General features: G+C 36.8%; 1 protein-coding gene and 1 pseudogene across 2 annotated transcripts in view; one reads left to right on the forward strand and one right to left on the reverse strand.

The window, feature by feature from the left end:
* cpm (carboxypeptidase M) overlaps positions 1-7,917 on the forward strand; it is a 35,831-nt gene extending 27,914 nt beyond the window's left edge. Inside the window, exons 12-16 of the transcript XR_015762119.1 lie at positions 1,412-1,474; positions 1,726-1,833; positions 6,132-6,195; positions 6,417-6,536; positions 7,610-7,917. The gene's annotated coding sequence lies outside the window, so the exon portion shown is untranslated. The remainder of the gene's footprint in view (positions 1-1,411; positions 1,475-1,725; positions 1,834-6,131; positions 6,196-6,416; positions 6,537-7,609) is intronic.
* LOC106926645 (N-acyl-phosphatidylethanolamine-hydrolyzing phospholipase D-like) lies at positions 5,584-16,688 on the reverse strand (annotated as a pseudogene). Its single transcript, XR_015762120.1, has 9 exons — positions 13,721-16,688; positions 13,501-13,608; positions 13,257-13,397; positions 8,757-8,947; positions 8,554-8,657; positions 8,368-8,515; positions 7,947-8,095; positions 7,603-7,679; positions 5,584-6,542 (listed from the first exon to the last, which is right to left on the reverse strand). The product of XR_015762120.1 is annotated as an N-acyl-phosphatidylethanolamine-hydrolyzing phospholipase D-like (transcript).
* Positions 16,689-17,072: the final 384 nt, after the last annotated feature.

Raw genomic sequence — 17,072 nt, forward strand, 5'->3', positions numbered from 1 at the left:
CATCAAAACGTCCAAGAAAAGAAACATCGATTTACAAGTAAGACTATGAATGAAAATGTGTGAGTTGGTGTCAGGGCGGCAGGTGGCGCTAGACTTTATCTTGACCGACAACATAAAAAATTCGGTCATGTACTATTTTTATCCGTGAAATTACAATCATAGTAACATCGGCTATTTAGTCGCATTTTATGCGGTTTAGTTAATATTCACGGTGAATCCAGATCCCATCACAGATTAAGCAGATAAATGTATCTACATTTTTCTCCGTAGTAACAAAAACCACTGACTGAGGCCCCAATAACTTTTAATAAATTAAATTAAGCGACTTCACTTAAATTAGCATCACTTCACCCGCTGGGGTCTGAACGCCCTTCCTCCTGGTTCCCATCTGCAGAAAAATCTGCGCTAATTCATGAGTCAGTTGGATCTGTCTGATCCAAACAGATCAACTGAACTCAGTGTTTTACCCTGAGCGGTCCGGTGTGCGCTTTTACCAGGATTGATTGGTTGATTGATTGATTGATTGATTGATTGATTGATTGCGTGGTGTTCAGATGTTACGTCTGCAGCTCCTCCAGAGCGCCGCTCGCCTGGGTAACGTGAACCCAGGAGGCTCCATTTGTTAAATCCGCTGGATGAGTTACTTCCGCAGTGGTTGAGCAGCGCACTGCGCATGTTGCAGTCTAATTAACTTCTGCATCGTCATTTATTTCCTCCAGATAAACTTCCGGCTCCTCAAATGAATTAATACAACGTTGCATTCTCTTTAGTTGTCTCTGGTCTGTAATGGAGACTTGAATTTAACGCTCCATTTCAAACAAAGGTTTCGAATGCGCTTCCTAACCAGAAGCTCCAAAGCGTTATTTAACAATATGAGGTGTTTAATTTAGTTTTAACTTTGTATTTTCATACATTTTGTGCTAGGGCTGCCCGAGTCTCGTTTTCCAGAGCTACTATCTGCAACTTTAGATGCATTCCTTCTCTAACACACCTGGATCATTGACTCATTATAAACCTCTACAGACCTGAGTTGCTGCTGATGAGGGAAGTCAACCTTTTGTCCGGGGGGTTTTAGCAGGGATGCATCTAAAAGTTGCAGCCTGGAGGACTGGACCTGGGCACTCCTGATTTGTACCGTCAATGTGGCCCGTTGAGGGTGGCCAATATGCTGAAGTGGCTCTCGGTGAAATTGAGTTTGACACCCCTGGGTTAGAGTGACAGTCAGTCACACAGTGCATTCAGCCAATTAACGCACCTGAGGCAGTTCTTCAGGCCTGCTCCAGCTTTCCCAGTCAGGTGTGAGGGGGAGAGCTGGAGACAAAGGAGCTGCAGGTTGGTGCTTCCAAACAATCAGTTCATCCCTTTGTTTGTTATGCACTTTTTAAAAACTTACAATATAAAAATCATGTAGATCTGAACATCCGGTGAGCTTGGAGCCATGAAGCTGTCATGCACTGAACTATAAATGGAGTTGGTGAGTAGTGAACACAATGTTGTTTTGTTTGTTTAGCACGTTGGTGGTGGTAGCCAATGCTAACTGTTGATCATTAATTGTTATATGATCTAACTTCTTAAATTGAACATGTTTAAGATACAGATAAATGTTATTTTTATTATCTGAAAGTTTAGATTTTGGATATAATTGCATTTATTTCTGTATGTAATTGAAAAAGTCTAGTTTACTAGCAGGCTGGTATTTTACTGGTCCTGTTTATTTCAATACAGGCCAGGTGACCCTCTTGTCTAGGGCTAAAGGATGGCGAGCTTCTGAGAACTGGCTGGGGGCAGGAGAACCTGAGATCCACTCCATACTGGTCTGGTAGGAGCCTTATGGTCTGTATCATTTCCCCTCCATCTCACCACACAGACACACAATCCACTATTCATCTCTTCATCTGAAATGACTTGCGTTTGGACATTGTCATCTCAAATGTCTGGACAATTCAACTATGGACTTTTCAAATGTGTGTTGGTCAGACACTGTGCTGACCATTGGGGAAATTTAAGACTGTTGTGCACAAATGTATGGAAGATCTACTGCAGTACTGTGTATATTTATTTTGTATTCATTTATTTTGGGTTCTATGTATATTTTGTCTTGTGGTATCCACTTTAATTTTCTCTTTAAAATACATTTAAAATACAAAGCAGCTCCAGTAGACAAATTTAGTCTTCTGATATATCCCATCTCGTCCCTTTGTACATTAAATAGTATTACACATTCTATACTATGATTCATTTTGCAATTTTTGAAGTCATAGTAACCTATGTGTAATTTTTTTGACTTTTTCAATGTCATAGTAACCTATGACTCATGTTTGCACTTTTTCGCCACCATAATATATACTTTGACTCATTTTTATTGTTTCAATGTCATACTATATAGTATGTCAAAAAATTGCTAAATGAGTCATAGTATATAGTATGACCTCAAAATGTGCAAACATTTTTCATAGTATAGTATGATGTCTACAATATGCAAAATGATTCATAATGTGTATAATGACCTCAAAATGTGCAAAATTGAGTCATAGATAGTATGACCTCAAAATGTGCAAAGAATTTGTCAAAAATTTGTATCATGTCGAAAATATGCAAAAATGAGTCATAGTACAGTATGACCTCAAAATGTGCAAAAAAAATTTCATAGTATAGTATGTCTAAAATATGCAAAATGATTGATAATGTGCATGATGACCTCAAAATGTGCAAAATTGAGTAATAGTATAGTATCACCTCAAAATGTGCAAAAATGAGTCATAGTATAGTATGAGGTCGAAAAATTGCAAAAATTAGTCATAGTATAGTATGTCGAAAAATTGCAAAAATTAGTCATAGTATAGTATGAGGTCGAAAAATTGCAAAAATTAGTCATAGTATAGTATGAGGTTGAAAAATTGCAAAAATTAGTCATAGTATAGAATGAAGTCGAAAAATTGCAAAAATTAGTCATAGTATAGTATGACCTCAAAATATCCAAAAATTAGTCATAGTATAGTATGATGTCGAAAATGTGCTAAAATATGTCATAGTATATATAGTATGTCGAAAATATGCTAAAATGAGTCAGTATAATATGATGTCGAAAATATGCAAAAATTAGTCATAGTATAGTATGTCGAAAAATTGCAAAAATTGTCATAGTATAGTATGAGGTCGAAAAATTGCAAAAATTAGTCATGGTATAGTATGATGTCGAAAATGTGCAAAAATTTGTCATAGTATAGTATGTCGAAAATATGCTAAAATGAGTCAGTATAATATGATGTTGAAAATATGCAAAAATTAGTCATAGTATGAGGTCGAAAAATTGCAAAAATTAGTCATAGTATAGTATGATGTCGAAAAATTGCAAAAATTAGTCATAGTATAGTATGTCGAAAATTTGCAAAAATTAGTCATAGTATAGTATGTCGAAAATTTGCAAAAATTAGTCATAGTATAGTATGTCGAAAATATGCTAAAATGAGTCAGTATAATATGATGTCGAAAATATGCAAAAATTAGTCATAGTATAGTATGTCGAAAATTTGCAAAAATTAGTCATAGTATAGTATGTCGAAAATATGCTAAAATGAGTCAGTATAATATGATGTCGAAAATATGCAAAAATTAGTCATAGTATAGTATGATGTCGAAAAATTGCCAAAATTAGTCATAGTATAGTATGTCGAAAAATTGCAAAAATTAGTCATAGTATAGTATGATGTCGAAAATTTGCAAAAATTAGTCATAGTATAGTATGTCGAAAATATGCTAAAATGAGTCAGTATAATATGTCGAAAATATGCAAAAATTAGTCATAGTATAGTATGATGTCGAAAAATTGCAAAAATTAGTCATAGTATAGTATGTCGAAAAATTGCAAAAATTAGTCATAGTATAGTATGAGGTCGAAAAATTGCAAAAATTAGTCATAGTATAGTATGTCGAAAAATTGCAAAAATTAGTCATAGTATAGTATGAGGTCGAAAAATTGCAAAAATTAGTCATAGTATAGTATGTCGAAAAATTGCAAAAATTAGTCATAGTATAGTATGAGGTCGAAAAATTGCCAAAATTAGTCATAGTATAGTATGTCGAAAATATGCTAAAATGAGTCAGTATAATATGTCGAAAATATGCAAAAATTAGTCATAGTATAGTATGATGTCGAAAAATTGCAAAAATTAGTCATAGTATAGTATGTCGAAAAATTGCAAAAATTAGTCATAGTATAGTATGTCGAAAAATTGCAAAAATTAGTCATAGTATAGTATGTCGAAAAATTGCAAAAATTAGTCATAGTATAGTATGATGTCGAAAATTTGCAAAAATTAGTCATAGTATAGTATGTCGAAAATATGCTAAAATGAGTCAGTATAATATGTCGAAAATATGCAAAAATTAGTCATAGTATAGTATGATGTCGAAAAATTGCAAAAATTAGTCATAGTATAGTATGATGTTGAAAAATTGCCAAAATTAGTCATAGTATAGTATGTCGAAAAATTGCAAAAATTAGTCATAGTATAGTATGTCGAAAAATTGCAAAAATTAGTCATAGTATAGTATGTCGAAAAATTGCAAAAATTAGTCATAGTATAGTATGTCGAAAATATGCTAAAATGAGTTAGTATAATATGTCGAAAATATGCAAAAATTAGTCATAGTATAGTATGATGTCGAAAAATTGCAAAAATTAGTCATAGTATAGTATGTCGAAAAATTGCAAAAATTAGTCATAGTATAGTATGAGGTCGAAAAATTGCAAAAATTAGTCATAGTATAGTATGTCGAAAAATTGCAAAAATTAGTCATAGTATAGTATGAGGTCGAAAAATTGCAAAAATTAGTCATAGTATAGTATGAGGTCGAAAAATTGCAAAAATTAGTCATAGTATAGTATGAGGTCGAAAAATTGCAAAAATTAGTCATAGTATAGTATGTCGAAAAATTGCAAAAATTAGTCATAGTATAGTATGAGGTCGAAAAATTGCAAAAATTAGTCATAGTATAGTATGAGGTCGAAAATGTGCAAAAATTTGTCATAGTATATATAGTATGTCGAAAATATGCTAAAATGAGTCAGTATAATATGATGTCGAAAATATGCAAAAATTAGTCATAGTATAGTATGATGTTGAAAAATTGCCAAAATTAGTCATAGTATAGTATGTCGAAAAATTGCAAAAATTAGTCATAGTATAGTATGATGTCGAAAATTTGCAAAAATTAGTCATAGTATAGTATGTCGAAAATATGCTAAAATGAGTCAGTATAATATGTCGAAAATATGCAAAAATTAGTCATAGTATAGTATGATGTCGAAAAATTGCAAAAATTAGTCATAGTATAGTATGATGTTGAAAAATTGCAAAAATTAGTCATAGTATAGTATGTCTCATTGCCGACAGTAAGTCAGGCTCGTTTCTAGTGAGTATTTGTGTTCTCTTCTTCCCCTGTTGTAGAGGAAAACAGTACAACACTTGTGCTTCTTGGAACAATTAGTAATCTAGTACAAAATTTTCTGAAGCATTTCTCTTTTCTTGCTAGTAAAGTTAAGTCCCTTTTAGTCCCCACTTGAACAACAAAACACATGCATTTAACTCGAATAGTGTATTTAATGTGACATTTACAGAAAGTGATTAAGTGTAAAGCACAACTGGCTGTTCAGGCTCACATGTTACTGCAGGAAGTGGGTTCAACGTTGTGCTGTTACCGTTTTACATTCAGGGTCAGACGGTAAAGTTTCTGTCACAGCAATGCCAAAACTCTTCTATTTTTGCTCCATAAAAGAAAATACAACCGAAATTTGGAGAAAAACTGTCTGAAGCTGCAACAAAATCACTTTGCAGTTGAGCCCAGCTCAACATCAGCATGTTTTTCACAATTGTAGTTGAAAGTAAACATCACAGGTACCAGTTCTGGATTGGCTGTAGCACATTCAGAAAAAACAAAACTCCTATATGGCAGCACTCATCTCAAAGAATAACACTCTTCATGTAGGAGTCTAAAGTTGAAAGGTGAAGCTAGAGTTTTAAACCAACACAATCTGAAAAACTTGGGTTCTTAGAGAGAAGGGATGGGTTTTAACTTTAAATCCTGTCCTGTGAAGCCTTTTCTGACCTCGCTTTGTTTTTCCTCCTCAGGCTTCAAAGGGTTCTGAGGCAGTGTGCACACCCCCTGAAGCCTCCACTCTAAGAGAATCAGCATGTAAGTCATCTCTTCCTGTCATGTCTGCAATAATAATATTTTATCATATGACTGAAGGTGAATCACCTTAGATCAAAGTGTGATCCTTGGACAAACTGTTGTATTTACAACTCCTGCAGCTGTGAGATGCCAAACAGTTAATGTATGCACCATAAAACATTCATTTTTATTTAGGCTGAGCTCAAATCTTCAGTTTTTTAATGAAATGTTTGTTTTTGCAGACATCAGTCGAAGACGTCTCTGTCTTGTGCGAGGATGATGCAGGACTCCCAGTAATGCAAAGTGAAGAAGGATTCTGGTTTCTGCTCCAGGGCCTCTCTGAGACGGACCAGCGGCTCCAGGTAGTACTGCATGGAGAGATGAGGTCAGAACACTAGAAATAGGTCTTGGCTCAGAGGTGAGGAAGTCTAGACTTAAATTATATTACCAGTTGTACCGCATATTACATCAATGAACTTAAAAATACTATTTCTTTCAACACTATGTGGGAACCCTTTTATGGAAAGATAAAATCTAGATGATCTTTTCTAGATTTTATCTTGAGATATTATCTAGAAAAGATTAGATTTCAACTCGATTAAAATCTAGATTATCTTTTCTAGATTTTATCTCGAGATATTATCTGGAAAAGGATCTTTTCTAGATTTTCTAGATTTAATCTCGAGATGAAATCTAGAAAAGAGTCTAGCTAAAATCTAGATAATCTTTTCTAGATTTAATCTCGAGATGAAATCTAGAAAAGAGTCTAGCTAAAATCTAGATAATCTTTTCTAGATTTAATCTCGAGATGAAATCTAGAAAAGATTCTAGATAATATCTCGAGATATTATCTAGAAAAGGATCTTTTCTAGATTTTCTAGATTTAATCTCGAGATATTATCTAGAAAAGATTCTAGATAATATCTTGAATCTTTTCTAGATTTTCTAGATTTAATCTCGAGATATTATCTAGAAAAGATTCTAGATAATATCTTGATTTTTTTTCTATATTCAGATTCACTTAGTCTGGAAACTATAGTTTTTGTTCTACACAGGAAGGTCACTGGTGCTGCACTGTTATCTTAAACTCAAGTCCTTCCTCCATTTCAGTGGAAATGGAGGAAGGACTTGAGTTTAAGAAGATAGAAATCTATGGTTTCATACTAAACACTGGTCAGTTATTAGAGGGTTCCCAGATAATGTTGAAAGAAATAGTATCTAAATATTGTTTTCTTTCTCAGTGTAGTATGAGGTAGAACTGGTTACATAATTTAAGTCTAGACTTCCTCACCTCTGAGCAAAGACCAATTTTTACCATCCTAACAAATGGTTGACATTTAATTTACACTGTATAAAGGCAGGCTGCTTCTATTTTAACTTAAGACATTACATGTAGTGACTGCTGCTGACTCTTTTCTAACATCCTACCTCATAGGCGAGGGCGAAGGTCCCGATGAATCTGAACAGCCTCTTCTGGATCCACATGCTGTCCCTTCATCACATCCCTGAAAACCCAACAGGAAATGACAGAAGTCCTGCTTAATGCTTATTAAAATGCTGAAACTGAACATTAAGATATTTGTGTATGAAAGGAGACCTTAAACCGAGTACCACTGGCTACACATTGGTATACTTAGCAAGTGTTGGACTACGCTACTGCACTAAAATATGAACCTGTAACAGTGGTTTCAGTGAATTTGTCGGCTTCTGCACATATTAAATAACTTCAAATGAAACACATAAGTATGCCCCAGAGGTGTGTGCCTCTCTACCTGGGCAGGTTTGCTCCAATAGGGATCTCTGCGAGGTCGAATGGCCCAAAGTGGCGTCCGATCTCCTGGTAGGACGGACAGTAGCCTGTGTCGCCGGTGAAGAAGAATCGATGGTTGGGACCCAAAACAGACCAGCTACTCCATAAAGACTGAAAAGATATAAAAAAAGTTAAATGGTTACAATTCTGACAGTTTTAGTGCAGCAGGAAATTAAAGAAAGATTTTCGCCCTTTTTGTTTAATCTTTCTTCTCCATTGAAAAATGTTGGGCTGCAGACTCTTCAATAAATTGCTGCCATCACACAGAATACATTTCTGCTCACTTGCCCAAAGATAACATTGCAGCACTTAGATTATCAGTGCTGTTTATAAAACCAAACTGATGGCAGTCCCCACACACTACAACATTTACTATCAAGTACCCGGTTATCATGCCACGCTGTCCGGTTGCTCCAGTGGGTGTGCAGACAAACGTGACCCGGGACGCAGTTTTCCTCCCACCAGTCCAGCTCCATCACCTTCTCACAGCCCATCTTGGCCAGCCAGTCCATCAAACCCAGGGGTACGAACCTGTTAAAACATGCATCGTATTGCACAGGAACACATACCAGCGTAGCTCCCCTCCAAAGCGTGCATTAAGGCTGGCAACAGATCCAGCATCCAGGTGGTCGTAATGAGAGTGGCTGATGAGGACGGCGTCTGTCCTCGGCAGCTGTTTGTAGTAGAGGACTGAGCTGAATAAAGCCAGGTTTGATTCAAAGGATTCTGTCTGTTCACAAAGTAAAAGCAAGAACATGAAAGATCTCCGAACCTGTTCCACTGTGCAGGGGGGTCCTCCTGAACTGAAGAAATTATGCTCTCTGGCTGAAAATGGGGTCGGTCAGGATGTTGACCAGAACTGTAGCGTGGCCCAGCCAGGTGACCCTCATACCAGCAGGAGTCCAACGCTTCTGGATTCTGGACAAAGTAGGGCTCCAATACTGGGAGTTCACTGTCCAGGACCTGTGGGGAGAGCAGGGAGGACAGAAGAAACTTAGACTTACTTAAAAAAATATATATATATTTTTTTTTAAACATGCTCATCATTCTACCTATATATTTGTATTTGTAAGTGTTAACAGCTAAACACTAGAGAGTCTGCTAAGAAAACTTTCTGAGGACAACGACCTTGCAGATAAAAGGCCCATTAACAAAGTTTTGCCTCAGTGGGGTTGAATACAAATGGATGTCACCCTTTTCAGATTTTTTTGTGCTCATAAGTTATCAGCTAAAGTCCAATAAATGGACAATATACAAACAACTGTTGCAAATCAAGAATTCAATGTTTTTTGTTGTTATGCTGCGTGAAAGCAGCTTTTAAGGCCAGATAATCCCTCAGTGAACAGCAAAGTTTCCAGAAGCAGCTATAAATAACAGCATGTTAACTCAGGGCTGTGGAAGATGAGTTTGTGATACTAATTATTACAGCAGAGTAGTACGGAAGCATGGACCTTACCACAGGGTCCGCGTTTCATTGGCTAATGCCCATTTGACGTCACTGCGCAGCTACCACGTGCTTCACCGTCTCACAAACAAAAGCTAAAGTAGTAAACACATGCTCATGTAGATTGTGGACTAGCAGACCACAATCTACACAAAGTTTCTGCGACAGAACTCAAATAAGAATGGTTCTCCTCTGTCAGTGGGGAATCTGTACAGGTGATGTCAGGTATCCTGATCGTATTTGTCGAAATAAAATTCACAGAATTCCCAAATCAGATACGGAATGCCTAGCTTGGCTCAAAGCTTGTGCACGACCGCATTTGCAGCTCAACCGTCGTAGGATCAATAAAAACAAAGGAGTGTGTGCTGGTGTAAATATTATTACTTTGCTTTATTTGTGTTTAGTGAATGGGGATATTTTGAGTGGCCCTGCGACAGATTGGCGGTCTGTCACCGCGGTAAAGCTAGCCGGCTCTGACTCCAGCCGGCCCAGCACACAATATACAAGTGCGCGGTAGCTCAAGACATTATGGTACACCCATTTATATGTTGCTTTCACAGTAAAAGCGCACATCCGGTCCATGTTTGAGCTACTCAAATCCAGCCGCAGCATTTGCAAACAGAAAATAATATATGCTGAGAAACTAATACAAAATAAAAACTAATCTCTCTCTCTCTCTCTCTCTCTCTCTCTCTCTCTCTCTCTATATATATATATATATATATATATATATATATATATATATATCTCAGAAAGTGGCGACTAGATCTGATGTATAATTTCAAAATAAAAGCCTATCAAAAAAGTCATTTTTTATCTTTTTCCCCTAAGTTGCAGTGCCCATTGCTGAGAATCTCTCTGTTTCCAATGAATCCTACCACTTCTGGATGACAGAGGGAGACTTCTAGAACAGAACTAGAAAGTTGCAACTATATCTGATGTGTAATTTCAAAATAAAAGACCATTAAAGTAGTACTTTGGATCTGTTCCACCTAAGTTGCTGTGCCCATTGCTGAGAAACTCTCTGTTTCCAAAGACTGCTACCACTTCTGGGTGACAGAGGGACACCTCTAGAACAGAACCAGAAAATATCAAATCCTTATGATCTATAGTTTCATAATTAAATCCTTTTAAAATACTTTTTTTACTTTTATATATAAAAATAAGTAGAAAATGTAAAGAGCTGCCTCACTCAATCAACTTATTTATATACAGATTTTTCTATAATCTCCTATACATGTACTACTTATATACAAACCAGATTTCAAAAAAGTTGTGACACTAAACAATTTGTGAATAAAAACTGAATGCAATGATGTGGAGGTGGCAACATATAATATTTTATTCCTAATAGAACATAAATGGCAGATCAAAAGTTTAATCAGAGTAAATGTAACGGCAACTTAGGGGAAAAAGATCCAAAGTACTACTTTAATGGTCTTTATTTTGAAATTACACATCAGATCTAGTTGCAACTCTCTGGTTCTGTTCTAGAGGTGTCCCTCTGTCATCCAGAAGTGGTAGGATTCATTGGAAACAGAGAGATTCTCAGCAATGGGCACTGCAACTTAGGGGAAAAAGATAAAAAACTGACTTTTTTGATAGGCTTTTATTTTGAAATTATACATCAGATCTAGTCGCCACTTTCTGATATATATATATATATATATATATATATAGAGAGAGAGAGAGAGAGGAGAGAGATTAGTTTTTATTTTGTATTAGTTTCTCAGCATATATTATTTTCTGTTTGCAAATGCTGCGGCTGGATTTGAGTAGCTCAAACATGGACCGGATGTGCGCTTTTATTGTGAAAGCAACACGTAAATGGGTGTACCATAATGTCTTGAGCTACCGCGCACTTTTATACCTGCTAGCTTTACCGCGGTGACCTGTCCAGGGTGACCCCGCCTCTCGCCCGGAACGTTAGCTAGAGATGGGCACCAGCACCTCCCGATCCCTTTTGAATTTTGAAGCTTGAAATATTGTAAGGTCTTAAGGAGGCCTATAATGTGTGAACAATGACCCCCAAGTCTGAAAAAAGTCAATAATAAACGCATTCATTATGAAAACATTTTAGCTAAGTACAGCATAATGGCAGTACCGATACAACTGCTACACTTTGAAGCCTGTCTGTTACAGTCTTACGTTAGCTGAGCAGATCAAGATGCAATGTGTACCGTATCTGACACACATTAAAGATTTTATTTTACCTGAAAAGGTTTTTTACGAAACTGTAATCGTGTTAGCCACGCTAGCACCGAGTAACAGGCCTAGGCACACTCAAACATTTGCCAACAGAAATCACTGATTTCAAAAGTAACCCTCAAAACCATGAATGCCCAACTTACCCAGCCTTGCAAGAACAACAGGCATCACTGATCTTGTCCACAGCTACATTTATGCTGAGGGTGTGAAGATCTCTTTTCCTCATTGACCGGTAGCATTTAGCTGCGACGCGCACAATGTTGGAGGCATCGCGTGGCTCAAACACCTTGATTTCGTCCAAAAAAGATGATATGAACTCGTTTGTCCCCCTGTCCATTTTCGTGGCTGATATTTTCTTAAAATCCGACAGAAATGCTACACTAATCGACTCAGAAATACTTTGTAGAGAGTCAGTTGAAACGAAAGACGCCATGTTTACATAGAAACTAAGCCCCGCGAGGCTTTGTTTGTGAGACTTGCAGCCACGTGGGACTGTCGAGGGGCGTTTCTGGGCGGGGCTTGGTAAGGTCCATTGCTATCACGCAGGGGGAAAAAATTCGAGCGCTATCACATTATAACGTGATACGTATCTTGTTAAAACTTGATACGAATCTTGTTAAAACGTGATAATTTTATGTCCAGGAAGTGGCGGCATTATGCTAGGCTAGTACAGTGGCTAACATGAATTGTTCAGGTTTCCTTTCATGTTTGGTCTATAACATAGAGATACGGATGCTGCTTTGCACTGTGGTTAAAACCATTAACAGCCTGCGTACTCTGACAGGATCACAGAAGGAGACATCAGTCCGGTCCTCTAGGTGTGGCGGCGTTCCTGACTGTCTGGGTCGAAGCTGAAGTTGGCTTCTGATTGTAGCTTCTGATTCGGGAAATGGCTAAAGGGAGATTATAACGGAGGTTCAGATGGATTTGCTGAACATTTTCTGTTCAGATTGGTTTTAACAGTACACTTGCGGCAACGGCTGTTCGTAACCAAGCAACCGAAATCACAGAAGGGTAGTGGCAAAAGACAAAACTAGATCCTGTTATGCATTCTTCAAAATAAAAGACTTCCTCTCTCCAAAATAAATCATAAATAAAGCTTTGAATTTAATTATTTTTCATGTCACCTTTTGTAATTGTGTACAAACAAGTTAAATTCAGTGAATAATAATGATCATGTAAATTATACTTAACATATGACTTGACATATGAGTGCAAATAAGTAACTAATCATGGAAATTATATTTAACATATAAATGTTAAGAAATCATTTGTTCTGCTTTAAAAACGAACATAGATCTGGAGTAGATTATTCTACGCCAATGGCAGAATTTTTCAAACCTAGTTTGTGATTTGTGAAACCTTTATCTGAATTGAAACACATTTTAACAAGATACGTATCACGTTATAACGTGATAGCGCTGAAATTTTTTTTTCCTGCGAGATAGCAATGTGCTTCCGTAGCAGAGCGATAAGCAGACTCCATAAATGTGAGCACTGCAGACTTGGTTCTTCTTTCTCTAGTCCACTAATAAAACACTGTTATTTTTAAAAAGTCTCTGAATTATCTACAGTAAAATAAAGTGACTTGCAGGTTTTAACATCCAAGTGGTTTCCTACCTCTTTGCTTGTTGCCACACTGCTGTGATTTTTATCCAGCACCAGAAATCTGAACAGCATAGAATAGGAAGGAAAGCGCCATGTTGGCCAGGGGTTTGTCCAGCGACCATGTTTGTCACGACAAGACTTTGTCACCTCCTCCTGCATTCAAAAATAAAACACACCTGAGATACAGCGTGACATTTATTTGAACTCTGAAGAGACTTGAATGTTGGGCGTTGGTGAGCAGAAGGAGGGTCGTTACCTTCAGTCGTTAGTCCAGACTCTTATGGGAAGAGCGGGATGAGCTGCTCTTCCTGGGTGTTCGAGGATCCACCTTTCCACCTTCGGCACCTTGAGGCAAATCACCATCCTTAAGAAAAAAAATAAATACACACAGCAATTTAAAAAGCATGTAAGTGCTGACAATTTAGCACCAAAATCAGCAGAAACTCATCCTGACATGCAAGGATTTTCACCATTACCTCCACCAGCCCTGTTGTCTCTTCCAGCTCTGCTCTGTCTGAGGATTTTGGTTTCTCCATGTTTCTACCAGCAACACATCTGTAACTTCACACAAACAAGTTCACGCTTTAGCAATCTACTGAATCAGTTTATCTGCCTTGCTCAAAAGTACAGCACACATTGCAACACCTTCACACCTCGACTGGAACGATAACAGTCAGCAGTTTAGCTGTAATACTTTGCAGCTCAACTGACCTCAAAAATGTGCAAAATGAGTCATATATAGTATGATGTCAAAAATATGCAAAAATTAGTTATAGTATAGTTAGAGTATCATTTATGCACTTTATTTGACGCTATACTGTACTACGACTCAGTTTTGCATTTTCCATACACTATAGTATGACTAATTTTTCAAATTTCCGACATCATATTGTACTACGTGTCACTTTTGCACATTTTCTGTGCGATTTCTGCACTTTTTCTACGTCAAACTAACCTACGTGTCATTTTTGCACTTTTTTGATGACGTTCTATACTTTAACAAATTTTTGTCAAAGTATAGAACGTCGTACTAACAGTATATTTTTTCAACATCATACTATATTATGAATTATTATAGCACTTTGACACCATACTCCACCATGGCAACTTTTGCACATTTTCAACTTTATATAATACTGTGTTTTTGACATCATACTATAGTTTTACTCAGATAATTAACATTGGTTTTCGCCTGTTAACCGCCTGACTGCATACGATCCGTTTAGCATGAGGAGAGTGAAATACGGTTATCTGGTGAGGAGCAGACGCAGCAGGTGTCCTTTGTGTTATCAGAGAAACATCCAGCAGAGCCAATCTCATTTCTGCGTTTTCGTCAGAGGGAATCCCCACGTTCATCTCCACCTGGTTCAACAGACAGTCAGGCTGCTGGTTTTACTGAAAGCATTCACAAACTTAAACATTTGATCAAGAGTTGGGATGTAAACGATGTAATTGTAGATTAGATTCAAATTGGCTGCAATTGAAGAATAATACAAATTTCCCAGCCAGTGGCAGAAATGTTTGATGCAGATGGAGTCATCTTATTTTTAATACAAATGTTGGCTACAATCTTAGCTTTTTCCATCTGCTTGCGAGGGTCAGCATTAAGCTCAGATTTTAATGAACTTATTAAATTTTGCCACATACTTTTAATAAAAGCAACCTAAATCTTTTTTTATTGCTCAAAATTGAGAAAGAGATTTTGAAAATTACAAATTATTGTAATCATTAGTAATTTTAGATCACATTTAGATAACATTTATTATCTAAATGTTTCACTACTTTACTCATTTAATGCTTTGCAGCGTGTAAGAAAAATCTAAGTATTTTGTTTTTCCTCTTAATATTTTTGGTCTACAATACCTTTTGCCTTCTCAAGCAGCTCTTAGTCAATCAAGTATGCTCAGCTCAGCTGGTCAAACTCAACTGGAGGACCAGAAAAAAAATAACTGCCTTATTATTTAAACTTTGTTTTGTTAAATATTCGAGTTTCTATCATTTACGAAGTAGTACAAACACATTTTAGTACTTTTGCTTGTGATTATTTTCAGAAATGTGTTGATGGAGCCTAATGCTTTCTTCTGTCTAAATAAAGGAAAATACAAGAAATTGAAGTTATTTTCTAAAGTAGGCTTCAGAGCCGTTTTCGTACTGCAAGGAACGGAACGGGTTCAAAGTAGAGCCGACCGTGTTTGCATTAGAACTTCCGACCGGTTCCACCCGGTTCCGGACCGGCCAAGCGGGGCTGCTTAGAATCAGCAGCTGATTGGGTCCAGCTGGCTCTCACTAAACTTCTTACTATATTTTGTAAGGAGTGCTCTTTTTAACATTTTTTTTAAATTTGCTATTAATTCCTCTCAATATTCTGCTGTTACCTGGTCCCATGATGAGGTAATTTTTTCCTCCGCTTACTCGCTGATGAACAATGAACTAGATCGGTCAACGAGGGATGAGAAAGTTTTCCGCCGCATCTCTGAGGAAAAGGCTTCGGCCGCTACATCGAAACCATTTAGTTTCAAAAATAATGATGTCAGGTACAGCTTCAGTTATATGCAAACACAACAGGGCTGCAGTTCGGGTGGAACCGGACCGAAGCGTGCCGTTCCGTTCCTTGCAGTGCGAAAACGGCTTTAGAAACCAGTAATGGACTCAGAGTCACATAAGTCAAAGTCGACGTTTTATCACCTGATTTCCGCGTTTAATTCTCTTCCGCAGAATCTCGAAAATGACTGACGAAGACTAAAGATTACAAGTTTATTCACTAGAAAGGAAAACGTTAACAGCTGAATAATCATGATGATTTCACACATAAGAGTAGACCCCGCATTGGCCGCTCCGGCGCAGGAAATGCGGCGGCCATCTTGGAGCGGTATACCCTCCTACTTTGCTCAATCAAAACAGCAGAAGATGCCTCAGCACTGAGGGATGTTGTTGTTCTGGTCGATGGATTATTGATGCGAGGGCTCCACAGACAACATTTCACAAGTAAGAAGGACATATTATTGTGTATATATTGTGATTAGAATATAACTTTACTGTATTTATGTCCACCGGCGAGATACCAGCTAATATTAGCTACAGTGCTTGGTGTGATACGGGTTCAGCCCCGCTATGAAGGCTAACTGAGATTCTGTAAATCTAAAAAAAAATAATTATTCTCTAATATTGACTTAGATTATCTGACACAAGGGCCTATATTAGAAATGAAACAATATAACACATATTATAAAACTTATGTGTTATAACATTCACCAGCAAAGTTTACACAGGTGGTAAAGACTATTATTTATATTCTTTCACTAGTAAGATACATCCCAAATCTTCCGTTTTTGTTTTGAAAGTTTCCTAAAGACACGATGTGAGGAAGAAGAGGGAGAAATCTATGAAGAGAGACGGATTCACTGCAGCACGGATGAATCTCATCGGATTTTAGACTCAATCTCAGCTGCTGAATCTCTGAAGCTAGAACTCGTCGGCTGAAGTAAATAAATATATATATATATATATATATATATATACACACACACACACGTGTGTGTCTATATTTATGTATATACATACATATAAACATGTATTATATAAATATGTATTGATATTACTAAATAATTTATTAAATAAATTATGAACGGCTGTGTGCTTTGTAATATGCTCTTCATACATCGATATCAGAATATTCCATTCCTATTCTATTGTTATAGCCACTAAGCATATTTAAATCTCGTCAGCGACAATAGGCAGAGCGGTCCATGAGGGTCTATCCTTATGTCTATGGTTTCACATTTTCAGCTCTATGTCGCCCCCCAGTGGAAGCTTTCCGAAATTGACAGT

The sequence above is a fragment of the Poecilia mexicana genome, unplaced genomic scaffold (genome assembly GCF_051168715.1).
Source record: "Poecilia mexicana isolate PSO_F unplaced genomic scaffold, ASM5116871v1 scaffold_23, whole genome shotgun sequence".
NCBI classification, from domain to species: domain Eukaryota; kingdom Metazoa; phylum Chordata; class Actinopteri; order Cyprinodontiformes; family Poeciliidae; genus Poecilia; species Poecilia mexicana.